The sequence below is a fragment of the Engystomops pustulosus genome, chromosome 4 (genome assembly GCF_040894005.1).
Source record: "Engystomops pustulosus chromosome 4, aEngPut4.maternal, whole genome shotgun sequence".
Taxonomy (NCBI): domain Eukaryota; kingdom Metazoa; phylum Chordata; class Amphibia; order Anura; family Leptodactylidae; genus Engystomops; species Engystomops pustulosus.
Window position 1 is genome coordinate 54337350 of NC_092414.1, and position 18710 is coordinate 54356059.

General features: G+C 37.5%; 1 long non-coding RNA gene across 1 annotated transcript in view; it reads left to right on the top strand.

The window, feature by feature from the left end:
- The first annotated feature begins 5526 nt into the window (after positions 1-5526).
- LOC140126458 (uncharacterized) overlaps positions 5527-18710 on the top strand; it is a 130206-nt gene continuing 117022 nt past the window's right edge. Inside the window, exon 1 of the long non-coding RNA XR_011854837.1 lies at positions 5527-5558. This is a non-coding gene — a long non-coding RNA (uncharacterized lncRNA). The remainder of the gene's footprint in view (positions 5559-18710) is intronic.

Sequence of the window (18710 nt, forward strand, 5' to 3'; positions counted from 1 at the left end):
AAATGCAAATAAAGTATATAAAACACAAAACACGTACATATTTGGTATCACTGCGTCCGTATTAATCTGTACAATAAATCTAAATCAATATTGAACCCGCTCGGTGAACTACGTAAAAAAAAAACTCGAAAAACTTCCCATAATATACAATTTTTCATCAAACACCATCACAAAAAATGTTCTAAAAAGTGATCAAAAAAAGTTACGGTACCTAATATGATACGACTGAAAAGAACAACTGTTTTCGCAAAAAATAAGCCCTCAACCAGATCTGACAACAGAAAAATACAGAAGTTATGGCCCTGAAAAGTTGTCAATAGTAAAAACAATGCGATTTTCTCCAATATTGGTTTTGCTCAGGAAAATTGAGCAAAATAAGAAAAACTATATAAATGAGGTATCAACGCGTCCGTATTAATCTGTACAATAAATCTAAATCAATATTGAACCCGCTCGGTGAACTACGTAAAAAAAAAACTCGAAAAACTTCCCATAATATACAATTTTTCATCAAACACCATCACAAAAAATGTTCTAAAAAGTGATCAAAAAAAGTTACGGTACCTAATATGATACGACTGAAAAGAACAACTGTTTTCGCAAAAAATAAGCCCTCAACCAGATCTGACAACAGAAAAATACAGAAGTTATGGCCCTGAAAAATTGTCAATAGTAAAAACAATGCGATTTTCTCCAATATTGGTTTTGCTCAGGAAAATTGAGCAAAATAAGAAAAACTATATAAATGAGGTATCACCGCGTCCGTATTAATCTGTACAATATATCTAAATCAATATTGAACCCGCTCGGTGAACTACGTTAAAAAAAAAACTCGAAAAACTTCCCATAATATAAAATTTCTCATCAAACACCATCACAAAAAATGTTCTAAAAAGTGATCAAAAAAAGTTACGGTACCTAATATGATACGACTGAAAAGAACAACTGTTTTTCGCAAAAAATAAGCCCTCAACCAGATCTGACAACAGAAAAATACAGAAGTTATGGCCCTGAAAAGTTGTCAATAGTAAAAACAATGCGATTTTCTCCAATATTGGTTTTGCTCAGGAAAATTGAGCAAAATAAGAAAAACTATATAAATGAGGTATCACCGCAATCGTAGTGAACCAGAGAATAAAGATAAAATATAATTTTTACGTTGCGGTGAGCGGGGGGGGAGGGGGGAATGCTCACAATCCAAAATAAAAATTGATGATTTTGTTTGTGTCCCCCTTGAAATAGTTAATAAAATCTCATGAATAAGCTTTAGACTCCCAAAATAAATTATTTATACATTGTATCTCATCCCATAAAAAATAAGCCCTCATATGATCGCATTACCAAAAAAAATAAACATTTATAGGTCGTACAATGTGACAATACAAATCTGCTGTGGACGGCGCCTCCATTCATTCTATGCTCGGCCGTGCGCCCGTACAGCAGTTTACCACCACATATGGGGTATCAGTACACTCGGGAGGAATTGGGCATCAAGCGTTGCAGTGCGTTTCATCATTTAATTTATTCTGAAAATGTCAGTTTTGGCCTAAATGAATGTATTTCCAAAAAAATTCCATAGTTTCTAAATCGCATGTCCATATTTTTTAACCCATGTGAAACACTTAAAGGGTTAATGGACTTAATAGAAGTTGTTTTACATACGTTGAGGGGTGAAGTTTCTATAGTGGGGTAATTTATGAGGTTTTACTATTATTTAGGCCTCTCAAAGTCACTTGGAAGCTGAGTTGTCCCTCAAAATGTGAGTTATGGCAATTTTCATGAAAATAAGAAAAATCGCACCTAAAGTTCTGCACCTCATAACATCCTAGAAAAATGACCGGAAGCATAAAATATCATCCCAACATAAAGCAGATATTCTGTAAATGTTAATTATCAAACTTTTTGGGTAGTTTTACTTCCTGTCTGGAAACCAGAACATTTCAAACTTGGAAAATGAAGAATTTTTACAAACTTTTGCCAAATTTTCACTTTTTTTCAGAACGAAACGCAAAACTTATCACTTAAATTTTATAACTAACATGAAGTACAATGTGTCACGAGAAAACATTCTCAAAATCACCAGGATATGTTAAAGCGTTCCGAAGTTATAACCAATTATCGTGAGACATGTCAGATTTGAAAAATCGAGTCTGGTCATTGAGCTGAAAACTAGTGTCGGTGATAAGGGGTTAAATGTGTATCTTCTTTCTGAGAGCAGGTCGGTAACAAAGCCAATGCAGACACCGACACTTTATTTAAATGTCCCCCAATGTATCAGAACTGAAATGGACTGTGTTAGAGGAAGTAGAAGCTAACGATAAAGAAAGTATGAAAAGACGCCTACTCCAACGAGAGGTCCACTGGATTTATAAATTTGAAACGCTAAATCCTAATGGAATAAATGAAGAATGTAATTTTAATGTTTTTCTCTGATTGCTGTCAGCCTTCCTTGTTTGTACGGAGAACGTCTATATTTGAACGTTTCTCCGTGCAAAGAAAAGAAAAAAGTTCTCCCTGTATGCACTAATGTTTTGATATGTATGTTAAATAATTTTGTGTAATGGTGATCTTATGTTAACAAAAGAACGTATATATACCTATATGCAGTTACGCTTCCGGTGATTTATGTATAAATGAGAAGGAGAGACAGAGATGCGCATGTCTGAGGAAGGAGGCGTGACTTCCGAAACGTCACAGTAATCATGCGAGCGCCCTCTCTGCTAAGAAGTGACTGACGATATGACCTGATCTTCTGCTGAATTATTACCTTTGAGATTGCATTCATGCAACCCGTTTAAAAAATAAAGGACTGCATCTAGAGGTATATCCTCAGAAGTTGTTTATAAGAAAATTTTCTACGTAATGTATTTTTGTAACTAATGTGTTAACAAGAATTATATAAAGCAAAGATATTTTAAAAGAAAACTATTCGTAGTGGTTCGTTCTTGCCTACATATTGATGTTCCTGGACAAATCAGGGAGTCCAGTGTGCTCCACTACTTTTTTAAGTTCTTGCCAAATAGTATTTATATGAAACCTTATTTACTGTCATGCCAATTGATTTTATCCCTGAAAGTGTTGACAACAGATATTTCGTAGAGAAATATACTGGATATATAAAATGCAAACGCTCAGCCCCCTTGGGCTGAATGAGGTATCCGAAACCATCATGTATTAGCCCCGGATGTGTCTAAAAATCCATCAGACCATCATGTAATGGCCATTTGTACTTACCATATTTTCATCTTGGTTGGCTCCGTTCCATTCCGGGTCCGTTCCGTCTCGGTCCTTGCGGTCCTTGCAGTCCTTGCTGACCATTACCACTGGTCACCTGATACTTGGCTGGGTCACATGACCCGTTCCAGTTACTACTTCCATACATCTACCATTGTGAACTTAAATTAATTTGTTTCAGAACAGTATAAAAATTTTTTTACGATGTAAAGGTTTTTTATTCCTAGGAACTGTTATGCGCAGTTACTTTTTAACTCCTCCCTCTTTCTCCATAATCTGCTCATGATGTCACTTCCCATGTGGGGATATAAATTACTATGTGTACCATGCTGTTTTAGACCTGATGAAGCGTCCGGTATAGAGGACGCGAAACGCGTTGTCCATGTTACTATGTTTTTATGTTTTCTATTTTTTGTTTTCATCATTGGTAATAAAACCATTTAAAATTAACCATCTGGATCGGTGAGCACCTTGGTAATAGTCCTACTTTTCCTTCTGAATCTACGAGGACGGAGGTGAGCCCCTGCCCTTTGGAGATCTTATATTTTTCGGACTATAAGGCGCACCGGATTATAAGGCGCACCATCAATTAATGCCTGCTAAAACGTCTAGGTTCATATATAAGGTGCACCTGACTATAAGGATGAATGACCAGCAGGTGGCAAATCTGTGCACAGTTCAAGGCAGCTGTTGTCTCTAAGTACAGTTCAAATATAAAGCACTGCACTGGACTATAAGGCGCACCTTTTGATTTCTGAGAAAATCCAAGGATCTTTTTGTGCGCTTTATAGTCAGAAAAATACGGTAGTAGTCCAGATAGACTACAGCAAGTACATAGAAGTTTTTTGAGGAGTAAGAGGGATTAGGGAGCACTCTGCTACAATACATAATGTACACTCTACTATTGAGTTATTGAACGTTCATTGACCATTTAAACAATGTTTTCCCATATAAAATATGGCTTGAGACAATTGTATTGTAATATGTATTCCCTTTAGTCGATTTAGACCACATGCTGAGCTAATTAAATAATAAAACCCTGCAGATGTAATTAATGACAAAGTTGTTGCTAATTGGAGAAACACATTATTATTGAACTGTAAAATAAGATATATTCCTAGGTCAAATTTCTACAGGAGTGCAATGCATTTTCCAAAAATACCATATGTGGAAAAGTTCTTCACACAGAGAATACGACATGAACAATGAAGTATCACATAGTAATGAACATTCATTATTCATAAACCCTGTTAGTCAGAGAAACAATATACCTATAATACAAAGGCAGCTCTCCCCAATCTACCCCAAAAATATGATTCATAACCTACAATGCCTTGGCTTCTAGAATGTGCAACTGTATATAAATATGAAGGAATATAGCGTAACAAACCGCATTAACTATATACAGAGACAATATAGAATCTATTTTCTTTCAATTCTGTTTCTGTTTTAGGCATCTTACAACCTTTTCTTTTTTTAATGGAGCTTCCCCATCCTGACAGCGGTTAATACAAATGAATTCAGCCCCTTTGTGGCACTCCTTCGGCGTATTCTATCTTTTCATTTGCCAACAATGCAATCTAATCAGTTCTTCAACAAGGCTACTAGGTAAAAAGTGATATTTCTATCACTTATATACATAGCTGTAATGTACTCTTCTCACTTTCCATAGCAGATGTTATTAACACTGCAACACCTTTGGAGTAGTCCTGTAGCTTCCATTCCATAAGTTGTGTCTTGTATCAAGTCTTACACTGATTCATCTTCTGTTTGTGCCACATTATAGTCTTGCTTTTGTAGTGTTTGCAAGCCATTTAGTATTGAGGCATGTTTAATAACTTACTGTGATTTTTTTTTTCTTCTTTTTAACATTGTGTTATGTATGCTGTAAATATACCATTAATTCTATGACCATGTCCATTCAAAGAGGGGTTCACATACTTTGTATTAAGATGAGATAAACAGAAATCTACATGGAACTAAAAGAAAAAGCAAAGAGCATCTTGGGATGCAATTTCCATGTGGCCGAATAATGTTCCCTCCTCAGGCGGCAGAGTGTCACTCAGTGAGGGGGGCAGCAAAATGGCCAATTATAATTTGAGTGCACATGGCCACCTGAATCACCTACCATAAAAAAACAAAACGGCTGTTGGATGTGCAGAGCGCCCCAGATGGAAGTATCTGTTCTGCACCACTCTGCACATCCATCAAGCTGACCCTTTAGGACACAGCCAACATGACATCATCAAATGCCGCCTGTGTCTTTCAGCACAGAAGCAAGCACCTGGGAGAAGAGAATGGCCACAACGTGGGATTTCAGGGAGGTCAGTATCTGTTATATTATTTTACTACTGGCCGCATTATATTATATTATGTTATATGAAATCACTTGGAGGCTGTATGAAGTAAGATTGAGGGTGAGAGAAGTATATACTTAGACTAGGGATGAGGGGGCAGTATATGCTAAGAGTGAGAATGGGAATGACAAGGCTGTATATACTGAGAGTGGGGATGGGGGACGCTGTATATGCTAAGAGTAGGCACAGGGGAGACTGTATATACTAAGTCTGTACAGGGTAACACTGTATATACTAAGAATGGGGGGCTGTATATTCTAATATTGGGGAGAGGAGGCTGTATATAATATAATTGTTTAGGAGAGGAATTATAGAACATTAGGAGGGACACATAGTAGAGGGGAAAGTGTTGTCAGTTGTTTTGTAGGGGATGTGTAATATTTAGGAGCACAGTGACATGATACCATAAGTGACCGTTGAATTTTTATGGGCACAGTGTGGAGATGTGCTGGCGGGAGCTGAAAATATCCGGCAAAAAATTCTACAGTGATAAACTATGGCCGGGAGTAAAAAAAAAGATATCCTACTGATGGAGCAGGTGCTACAGATGCCTGTGTCTAACATACTATATATACATGTGTAGTGTCAACCACAGAGTGCTTTAGAGACTACCTTCTGAGCCACCGCCACCAACTGGGGATGTTATTGTTAATATATGCTTTTTAAATATTGGTCTTTAAAGAAAATCTACCATTCAAAAAAAATATCTGCCTCAGGCAGCATAAAGGCCCGTATCTGCCCTGCTCCTGAGAGGGAGGAAGCAAAGCAGTGGTGTTATTGTGTGTTGTAGGTAACACACAGTTTTGTATACGGTCAGCAAAAACCTATGAGACAAAGAATACACATGGGCCTACTTTGTGGCCACATGGTGGAGACATTGGTGACATACTGTTGACACACATTCCTAAAAATCAGCTATTACAGCCATTTTAGCAGCTGTAGGGAAAAACTTGTTTGTGTGCAGAAGGCCTAAGAGAGATAAAATACTAGGGTCTAATCAATCACGTAGCTCAATTCCCTCTACCTGTGGATAAAACCCATCTGGGATTATCAATGATCTGCTCAGATGCAGCAGTGCTTCTGGTAAGACACTGTGTCAAGTGAAAAATAGTGGGAAACAGATGAAAAATATGTGCTTAATATTTCAGTGTTTGCTTTTTTCTTCTTGGAGGACCATACATATATTTTGGTGATTTGGTTTAAAATTTGTGAGAAGAGTAGAAGGCAAACCACATGGTATTTAGAGATACCGGTTTACCTTATGTACAGAGAGAGCATGTCTTGTAGATATAGTGACCATTACATATTTCTGGATGTGTCTGTGCAAAAATTAAATAGTTTTGATTGCGGCTCTTTGGCAAAACTTTACAGGTAAGTCCAACTTAGAGACAAGACTGCAGGGGCTATGTTTTGAGCTTATTCAACATTAAAATTTACATTCTACACTAGGTCTTCAAACACTAATGGGAGTAAGTTGGTCCAGGGCCAGCTGGACTTTGATGCCAACACTGAACTTTGTATTAAACCTTGAAGTCAACATTAAAATCAATATTTACTTTCAAGTTAACTTCAAAGTCCATTCTAGCTGTGGCACAGAATTCTAAATGCTTCACCCCACCGGTATCTCATTACTTCTTCCAGTCCCACTGCTGCTATGTTTCTGTTTCTCCTTTCCAACTTTATTCTTAATTTTATTCCTTCATTATGAATGTCTCCTTTACTCTCTTTCCGTGTGACATCTCCAATTTTGCTTATTGAATGGCTTTCTCATTTCTTCTAGAGTCATCATACAGCCGCTCTAGCCGATGCACGTACACCAATGAAAATCAACACTAGTATAGGCAACGTGCATGTTAAGTAAAGTATCACTGAGACTCTAGAGATTTCCCATACCAGAAGGAATATTCTAAAATATTGCACTGCATTCAATATGAAATGCTATTGAACAAGCACAATAGTATAAAGAGGTTCAATATCTCACCATGCCATGACTGCTCATGAATGCGCAATGCAGGGGTCTTCTGGTAACAAGAAGCGTGGATAGCTTTTGTTGTCAGATTCCCAACAAATGATTGTAGTAACTGTTAAAAACACTGCATAGTGCAGCTGGGTTACAATGTCTCTTCAGTATCACACAGTGAAGCTATACATGAATAATACACATCGAAACAACAGGCTCAATAGAAAGCTCCAATTGCTGTTTTATGCTTCAATAAAAAGGAATGTTCTATTGGTATATTGAGTCTAGCATGTGGCGTGCCGTAGACACTTTTTTAATAAGTAGCTACTTCTTTATTATGTCTCATGCTTTATCAGTTTCTATATTATTTTATTATGTTATTACTTTCGAAGTAAGTATGTTTATTTAAGTTAAATACAAAAAGAAAACCGGATGTCTTTAGCATGATGAGGGCACTGAACCTCTACAAGAAAAATGTTCACTTGCTGACCTAAAGTAAATCTACCCAAATAACTTTTTAAATGTTTTTTTTTTTAAATTTTGTCTTATTTTATGCCAATGTTTGATTTTTAGTTCTTTCAGGACTGGGAGTGATGATTCCCTAAATACTGCAGTAAATAACCGGTCTCATTGTTAACTGTTCATCATGTGTCATTTGTGGTCAAGTGACCCCAGAACTGAAATTGTTTTACTGCAGCCAAATAATGTCAAATTATTAAACCTTTTCTTAAACGTATAACAAAATGGAATAATAATTGTTTAAAGTCAGATAAAACCTTCAAAGGAAATCTACCATCAAAATCCATCATGGTTAATCAGAGACACTTACTCATAGATCCAGGCAATGTGACTGTAATAATCTTCTTATATTAGTTGTGGCCTCCTTCTAAAATTAACTTTTAAATTATGCTAATGTGCCTGGAGGGCTCCTGTTGGTGCTGCATATTCACAGGCTTAAGGACACCTGACTTACAGACAACCCATAGTGACAGACAGACTCCTCTTCCCCCATGTGACCTCTGGTGAAGCTCTCTGGATGCTTTGCTATAGTCCCATACTGCAATGATCAGCTGTAAGGTGTCTGTAATGAAGCTTTATTGATAATCCTTGGTCCAATTACAGCAATAGTTTTGAAACTCCAATTGTCACTGGGACAAAAGAAAAAAATTTGTCTAAAATATACAGTTTCGACTTACATACAAATTCAACTTCAGAACAAACCTCCGGACCCTATCTTGTATGTAACCCGGGGACTGCCTGTACAATGAACTGTGATTCTGCCCTAAACATAAGAATTTTTTTGAAGTCACATTAGGCTTGTGGCCCAGTTAGCAACTCATAGTCACAACTCTACCTGTATCTCCAGTTCTGTAGCTCACAGAACCACAGTGAAGATAACAGGATGATACCAACAGCACGGTTCTAGTTACTACAGTCTCTTATAACCTCTAAAAGTGACTTTCTTAAGATAATTTGTGGGTGACAATTTTAAAAGGTCTTAGTTGAGTGGTAACAAATATGGAACACCCAACATGTCAACATGTTAGAGGAAATTAAATAACATAGTGATCCTCTATGTGCCAAAATTCATAGTAAACCTATCAAAGAAAGGCCATAAATAATGCATAAATAATGTTTACAATATGATCATAATTTTATTGAAATACATAAACATACATATGATAAAAAAAACGGGGAGGGGAAACCGATGCTTACAAGATAAGCAACCTGTGCTGGATGGACAATACGATCCATCTGGGGTACGTGGGCATTACCAAACTGATATGTTCACTAGTCAAACATTTATCATTGGCAATGGAAAGTAACGTGTGGGGCCTTGATATAGGTAAGCATACATGAATATACATGCATATTGCACAACCCCATATTGCTGTAAATAAAAATAAACACTAAAAGTACTAGTAATTAACCAGGTTTGTATGTGCAATAGTGGTAGTAAACATAAAAGTATGCTGCCAGTTATAAAATAGTATATATAAACGATATAAGGTATATAAAAGGTATAAATAGTGTCAGTGTCCCAAATAAAACAGATTGGCTCTGTCCAGACTTAGACCTACAATATAGATGCCCTGATACCAGTGGGCACTAACACTGGTGCTGAATGAAAATTGCTTTCCTCCCACTGAAAAGTAAACATCTTGTATAAAACATTTGAAACTTCTTGCCTAGTTATAACATACGTACAGGTTAATAGTAGTAGTAGTAAATATGTTTAGTACCCAAACATGTAGGATAAGAATAATAGTACTGTGCAACGGCCATACATGTAGAAGAGTAGTAGTAATTTGGTGGGCATATATGCAGGTTAAGGAGCTTAGTCTTGGAGACACTTTTACTTACTGTATATCTTATCTTTTCTTATTATCTTTTCATGATGTTATGTCGGTATCAAACCTGGAGTCTTTTGGTGGCCATGGGCCCCAGGCTGCACCTAAGACAGCTGTATTGTTAATCCATTACTGCCAGATACCAACATAATTATTATTGGCTAATTGGCTAATATACCAATCCTAATATGATGAGTAAGTATAGCAGTATGATGCCCTTGAGGCCTAACCAATGGTTCACTGCAATGTAAGCCCAATAACGTCTTCTGGTGCTGGGTTACCATGGTAGTGTGACGCTCTAGAGTTAGCGTGAATCACACAGCTACATGTCACATTATTTCTGGGTCATTTCATAGCAAAGTGCAGAAGTCTTCAGTACTGCTGTAAGATTATTTAGAACTTCAAGTCATGTCTGCTCATTACCATGAAAATCTAGGAACATGTTAGTCATGTAAATACCTCAATGTCATATATTGTTATACGGTAAATCAGTTTGAATACTTCTAACTTATATTCAAATGAGCTATAAAGAGACATATTTTGCCTTCTCTTTTAAAAGCGAGAGGGAGAGCGTTACTTCAGATGCCCCAATTTTGCAGTAGTTGGTACCTAGAAACATGGTTTAATGGTTGGTATAATATAAAGGGTTTATTCTCACATCCCATTTTTTTCACATCATTGCTTCAATAATTTTTCACTTGAAGCTTAACTGATGTCTGTTTTTTTTCACTGATGATCAGGGGCATAGCTACAGCGGTAGCGGCCATAGTAGCCGCTATGGGGCCCGTAGTTTCAGGGGGCCCCATCATCCAACCTGACACAATAAAGAATGGAGGATGTGCACCATTATATCTATATTGTACTGCACATTGTTCAGCATAATATGTATATAACATATACTGTGATGTATATATGCTGTATTTGTGATGTGTATATGGTGTATGCATACTGTATGTGAGTATGTTGCACATGGTACTGTATGTATGTGTAAATGCACATGAGTGTATTTATATGTGATTTAATGTACTGTAGCAGGGTCAGTTTTAATGTGGCAAAGTCCAGAGACACAGACAAGCTTGACGGCAGAAATGCGGTTTCCTTGCAGCTTTTATTGGCAGCCAATACAATGCAGCTTTACAGGCAAGTAAAATAAAACAAAGCGGGGAAACAAAAGCGGGCTAGTCTGAGCACTACCTGTACATCAGCAGGTCCCTCTCTAGCAAAGCAGCGTACTCACAGCGGCTAGTGACACACGGCTGGCAAGCCTTCCAGAGCAATGTCTCTCACACAGTGCTCCAGCCCAGGATGCAGCTCTGGGTTAAAAACCACTTCTCCCAGCTGTACTTGGTAATTAGGGCTGTGCAGTCTCTGGTCAGTGCATTAACCCTTTACCAAAGGTATAACCTGAACGGAATATATACTCCATCTATTACCTTTCCAGCCGCTGTCCTACAGTACTCATACATGAGTGAGTATACTAATATGTATATTTTTTAAGTGGGAAGGGGGGCCCCATGCAATAGCCTGCTAGGGGGCACTGTCTCTCCTAGTTACGCCACTGCTGATGATGCAGGGGAACTGTGTTATGCCTTCTAATTAATGTTTACAGTACTTTTTTGTGGACATGAAGAACATTGGAATGATACTTCTAACTTATTTACAGTTTATATATTGAAGTTTATTTTTAGGACACATATCATCAGTGCTGTGTACTCTTATAATCTGGTGATAGAGATAACTATAAAGCAATGTGAAGCAACATGAATAGGTGCTAAAACAACTTCCAAGATGTCCAAAACTGGTATAAAGCAATATTAACGTTAACCAATTTTGTAAGCATATGGTCTCAAATTATGCAATGTGTATTTTTCCTATTGATTATGCATCAATCTGTTTCAAACCACCTGTTCTTTGTTTCTGGTAAGTAAATTATATTAAAAGACTATGCTACTGGAAAATGCGTTTTTATTATTAGATACACATTTTTTTCAGAGTATAATTTACATTTATCACCTTCTCAGCTGTGATATTTGGAGACCGTATATTTTAGTTTTTCCTTATTATGTACTTTGTGGGTTGTATTTCCATTTCACATAATGTAGATTTGCTAATTGGCATTTCCATGCACTTACTACATGCTACAATGACAGATCACAAAAGGTGTTGGTAGGAGTGCTATGGGATGGATACTTTAAAAAAAAATTATTTCAAAAATAAGAATCATTTCTTATTTTACATAACCATAGTTAAGTTAATTCTTAACCTACTGGCATGCTGTAACGTTGGTGATAGGTTCCCCCTGGTTGCGTTCCCTGTCGCAGGCTTGCCTTCAGCTGCCAAGGACGGGCATGCTCCAGTTCTCTTGGGACGTGGGCGGCGCCTCTCTCCTTCTCGAAGGAGAAGGAGGTGTCCCAGCTAGGCTGTCCCAGCCTATCAGCATGCACCTCCCTGCCATGCCTGAGGGAAAGGCACCTAGCTTGCTAGTGCTGCTATATGGTGTCTGTTTTGATTTGTCTTCCTGTGTGTGACCCCTGGCCTGTTCTCTGACTCCATTCCTGTTCTGTACTCCCTGGTATTCGACCCCAGCTTGTTTACCAATCATGTGCTGCCTGCCACTACTTTCTGCCTGTTCCTAACTCTTTTTGTGCCTCGACTTTGGTCTGATGCTACCCACTTTGCCATACCCCTTCGTACCACGTACTGGTGGCTCTGTGCACACTGGGCCAGCTGCTAGCTTGCAATCTCTCCGCAACCAAGTCCAGAACCCTGTATAGGGGTATATGGGTAAATATACGGAGAGGTCCAGGGATAACTCTCTTGGTGTGTGGCCCAAAGCCAGACCAGTAAGATAGCACAGTAGGTTCACAACCCACTGCTTGTCATAGCACACAAATTCATCATGAAGCATTGCATGCGCAGTGAAAGCTCCTCACTTGTGATTTACGGTGTAGATTTAGTCAAAAAATTGAATTGTGCACAAGAATTAGGAGGCAGCTCATAAAGTTCAGTCACATAGATTTATTTCCGTACCCAATAAAGGACCTTTACAGGTCCTAAAACCTCTGAAAGTCTTGTAAAGAAATACAAAGGCCTCTTTCACACGAATATACAAAATTGTCCGTATACTACCCATGCCGTATAGTTTTCATACAGGTAGCATACGGCAACATTCATTTCAATGGGCAACAACGCCATCCATTGGCTATATTGTCTACTGTACCGTACCTCGAACAATATGAAAAAAATATAGAGCATGCCCTATTTTCTCCAGTATTTCCATTCCTTCTATTGAAACATACAAAATACATGCTGCATATGGTTGTGCACCATATGCTGCCATATCTATTTGGTATAACTCGTCATTTATTCTAATAATCTCTCCTTTTTTCTAATAAATTGCTGTTGCTGATGCAGAAAGCACAACTCTCAGATCCCACAAGAATATTCCTCTGAACGTAAAACAGAAATATTTGCACCTCTGCTATGTGTTTAACCAATACTGGTTTTGGCTCACGACAACTGATGCACAAACCTAATTGTAAAAGGGTTTGTATACTGTACTGTACCACTATTTTTATGAATGGGGACTACACACTATGATTTCCCCTATAAAAGTTTCACTCCTCCATTGTTTGGCCATTGTTTCATTGCATCGGATTAAGGCTACCAGACCTCAAACCGTTTTTGGGCCACAAGCAGCATATTCGTTGTCAGTTTTTTTTGGTCCATGACATCAGTGCGTAATCAGTTTCTGAGCTATGTGTCCACAAATAAGTCTCATGTATCAACTGTATGACTTCCATTTTTGCAGATGCACAAAAAAAGATGGAAAACTGTCAAACAATGCCACTAGATTATCCCAATGTCTTGAAGAGTCACATGATTGTGTTAAATAGCAACTGATCCCCAAATACAGACATATGTGAAGACACCTGTGTATCATCCATGTGGCATCATTATTTTTAACAGCCCAGTAGACTTCTATGGAAAATCATGGCCTGAAAACATGGACGGGAATAGGACCTGTTCTAATTTTTCTGCAGCCTTCACGTGATCATTAAAATACCCTTTCACTTGGGAAAAAGAGGCTTTTACATATCTGGGGGTCCAAATAACTGCAAACTCAGACACCATATTTTCAAACAAATACAAAAAACCCTCCTCCAACATCTCCAATCAGAACTTACAAAATGGGGCCCGAAAAAAATCTCTTGGCTGGGAAAAATAAACTCCATAAAAATGACCATCCTACCTAAAGTACTCTCTTTGTTTCAAACTTTACCACTCTCCCTTCCTAAAACCTTCTTTAACAAACTTGCATCTCTAATAAACCATTTTTTATGGCATCCATCTTCAACTAGAGTTTCCAAAAATACACTGACACGTAGGAAAACACAAGGAACCCTAGGACTCCCCGACTTCAAAGGCTACTTCTATGCCACAAACCTATCCAGAGTATTGGACTGGTTCCATCACAGTTCAAAACCATGGGTTAAATTGGAAGAACAGCTCTCTCCATTGCATTTGACAGGCCTTCCTTGGTCCGCAAGCTCAACATTTCTTCCACACCACTTGAACACTTTGCCACTGGTAACAGCACAAACTCTGAAAACTCTACACAATCCTCTGTAAACAACAAAACTATTTGAAAACAATGGCCCGCCCGCTCACTCCGATATCTGACAATCCAGATTTCCCTCCTGGAAACAATACCGATTTTTTCCAACCTTTCAGAGAACCCCTAAAACCCCTAAAAGATTCATATCCATGACAGAAATGTCCTCCCTAAAGTCGTTTGAGGCCTTAAGTAAAACAAATCCTTGTTCCCAAAAAACACAATGGGAGTATAGACAACTATCTAACTTTTACAATAGACATAAAAACAAACTAAACCTCCACAGATAACCAACTCCATTTGAAGAACTATGTCTCTCCCCAACACCAATCCCCCACAAAATCTCCAAGATCTATATTCTCCTACTAGACAAATGGGCTGATCTTCCACTACAACTCATTACAAATTGGGAAGAAGAGCTAAACAAGAACTTTACAAAAGAAGATTGGAGCAATTCTTTTAGGCAAATACACAAAACATCAACATGGGTTAAAGCACAAGAAACAAACTACAAAATCTTATCAAGATGGTACTGGGTTCCTGCAAAACGTAATAAAATATTCCCCCAAGCCCTAATGAATGCTGGAGATGTAAAGGACCAGAAGGATCGATGAAACACATCTGGTGGGACTGCCCCATATTACAACCATTCTGGAAAAACGTGTGCAAAATAACTACAGATATAACAGATCACAATGTAATCAATGACCCATCTATACTGCTACTTTCCTTATACAATAGACAAACAGGAAAAAGTGATCACTCCTTATTAAACTTTATTCTGACAGAAGCCCGCACTTTGATCCCCAGACTATGGAAGACCACCAAAGCCCCATCTACCACAGATTGGTTTGAGGAAATTCTCTATCTTCAAAAAATGGAAGACCTGACTTCAGAAAACAAAAAACCACAAGGCAATTACTTAAAGATCTGGGCTCCATGGATAATGGTAAAAAGCTGACATGTCCAAAATTAAATGTCCAAATAAAATTAAACATTACGATCAAAATTTCTTGCTATTATATTTCTATAAAGATATAGCACTGTTACAAAAGTAGTACCGTATAGTGTATGGATGAAAACTTATTTTGAGACAAAATCATTTCATATATTTTATTTAGGGACTTTGAAAAAAAAATGTATATGCCTTCATACCTATATCATGAAAAATTCTCATTTAGCATTGTGCTGCATGTATGAATCCCCTGCGTTTTCTTCAACCTCTCTACTGTTTTTTTGATGTATGAACATAATACTTGGGCATCTCATGAAAGAAAAAGGTCAAGAAGCCAGAAACATGGGATCCTGCCTAGAAATAATAGCCATAGCAAGGGACTTAATCAAAGACTTATATCAAGCCTCGGTATAGCACTTGTACTTATATGTCAAGAATTAAGAGATGTGGCTCCATATGTTCATCAATTAGCTATTCAGCAGTGGTCAAATTCCAGCTTAGGTGCTATGCATTCCCTGCCATAGTAGTCATAATGTAGGAGGACTGTGGCTATGTGTGCCTGACGACAAATGCAGTGTATATTCTCAAGCTGCAAACACGACGTGTTCTAAATTTTAGTCAAGTTCTTTGTGAACCAGTGATATTTATGGCTCATTGAAGCATAATGTATTATTTTTCATGGTCATTTAAAGAGGGCATGGCACATTATTTCTCAATGATTGGAACTCTATACACTTAACTGACACATTCTGTAATATACTGACACTGCAGATTGTTTTTCTTGGTAAAAAAAAAATAATCCTTGGTAGGGGTGTCCTTGATGATCTTATTGATTTGTCTATATAAACTTATTTAACAACAGCTGCAGTTAAGATCGCACAATTCTTCCCAGTATTGGTGTTATGACCTATGCTAACTCAGTGAATAATAATGGTATTAAACTCCTATTACTTACGCAGATGTAGTTTTTTTTCCCTTTGCGGACAATTAAGTTTACATTTACACCAATTTCTTATGTCATCATGTAAGTTAATGACACACACATGTCCTTGTTTAATGTAGATTAATTAATGAGCTTGTATATCTGTTAATGTACCATAAAATTTGACTATTTAGCCCTTTACTTTGTATTATTGATTTATTAGGGTATGGGAAATGATTCTTGAATGTAGAATGTAAATTACCACTACAGTGCAATGACCCCCATTATGGTACAATGTATAGTTTCTCTCCATAACGTGGACATCATCCATCTTGGGCTCAGTTTGCACCTTATTAGTTACGTACCTTGGACATTTGAGATGTAACTGGAAACGTGCTGTAGCTCGATATTGTACAATAAAAGCCATTGAAAAATTTGATCAATATCAAATTTGCTGTCACACCCCCACTGTTCAGTTGGATGTTGTCATGTAGCTCAACTGATCATTATTTATACTCCCATTTAATACATTGCCCATGTGCCATTCAAATGACTACAGCAAAACTAAGGACATTCCCTTAATAGTGTTTGGTAGATGTGCTCAAATGCTAATCTATTTAAACAACTAATAGGCAGAGTTTTCCAGTTTTTGACTTCTTCCAATCAGGAAAGGTCATCAATAGTGTTGAGCTGACCCGAACCGCTTCATTAGAAGTCTGGGTCTGGTTTTGGCTCAACCCACACTGCCATTAATGCCCTTGCCTTAAATTTTCAAATGCCACTGGCAAAGATGCCAACAGGATTTAAATCTCTGTGGCCGTGAAACAGCAACCTTTTTGGGAATGATTGTTGTTCCCTCACATCATCATAGGGAACAACGACCCTCCCCAAAATGGCATGTTGGTGCCGACGTGTGTATGACCGAAGTGATTTAAAAGCCTCTAAATACTGTGCCCTGGATCAGTTGTCCAGAAAGCAGAGAGCTAGAAAAAATGTAGTCAGAAAGAATTTTGGGCAATTCTATAACTTTTAATTATAGAAACAATAATTATGTTAAATTTGTGAAATCATGATGTATTGAAGTGATTTCATGAATTTGAATATCTCAACCACGTTTCCAACATAGGTCCATTAACAATTTTAATAAAATGTGATATATATTCCTTTAGACAAAGCGTAATAAGTCAAGCAAGTGACTGTCTTTTATTATGCTTAGTGGCCATCGTTAAAATTGCAGAATGTAAAGCAATTTCATTGACCTTGTGTTTTTTTTTACGACCGAAGAGCATAGGTTTGTAGCCTTTCTGCATCCTCTAATATTAGCAGATATATTTACATGCAGAAATAGGAGTTTCCTTCCCAACCAACATTCTTTCAGAATCAACACCAGTGTTAATCTGTCCCCCTGTAAGTCTCAAATCTGAACCAAGTATACAGGTTCTAAAGTCCCATAGGATTGTAGAATCCAAAGATTTATCTAGTATTTCATACAGTGAAATGAATTAGGTCAGACCCAATTTCCTTGCATCTCCAACAGTAAGAGCTCGGGGTACAATAAAGATATTAAATTGGATAAAACATGATTACTGGTTACCAGAGAGATATTTATCAAATTGTTAGCCAGTCCAATTAAAGCCCCCCATCCTCTGTTTATCAATTGCATCTGTTTCTTAAAGACACAGATGCAATTGAGTTTTCATACAGTAGAGACCTGCCAGTGCTTGACACGTCTGTACTGATGCAACCCTGGATAAAACAATATCTACGAATAGACAGCTGAACAGGGAATGTGATGGTACATTGGCGACAAAGTAATGGCCAAGAAACCCAACACAAGTCATAGAACAGTTGAAAAAATTGCAAGGAGAGTTGACCAAAATCCAACCAGAGCAGCGTGAGAGACTAGTAATGTCCTGTGGTTAAAGATGTGCTGAAGTCATTCATAGAAAAGACCTGTGCACTTCCTACTGACTGATGACTGGTGTCACCATCAGAAAAAGTAATTATATTTCTCTTTGTTACAGTCATTGCTGTTCTCATTATGATCATCACATGTTTTGCAAAATAAAGGTATTATGTTGATATACAATTTTCTAAAACACTGTTCTAGTGCCAGGATTTGTTTTCTAATGTTGCTTTAATGAATTCTTTGATCTATCTTGCCAAAAATAAGGGGATTTGTGTCCTTTAGGAGGCCATGCATGCACAGGCACAGCCATTTCTTCTCCAATATAATTTGGAGATTCACTGTCCAGGCATAAAATTGACTATTACTTGGTAACCATAAGAAGAAACAAACCCTCATCATACTAGAGC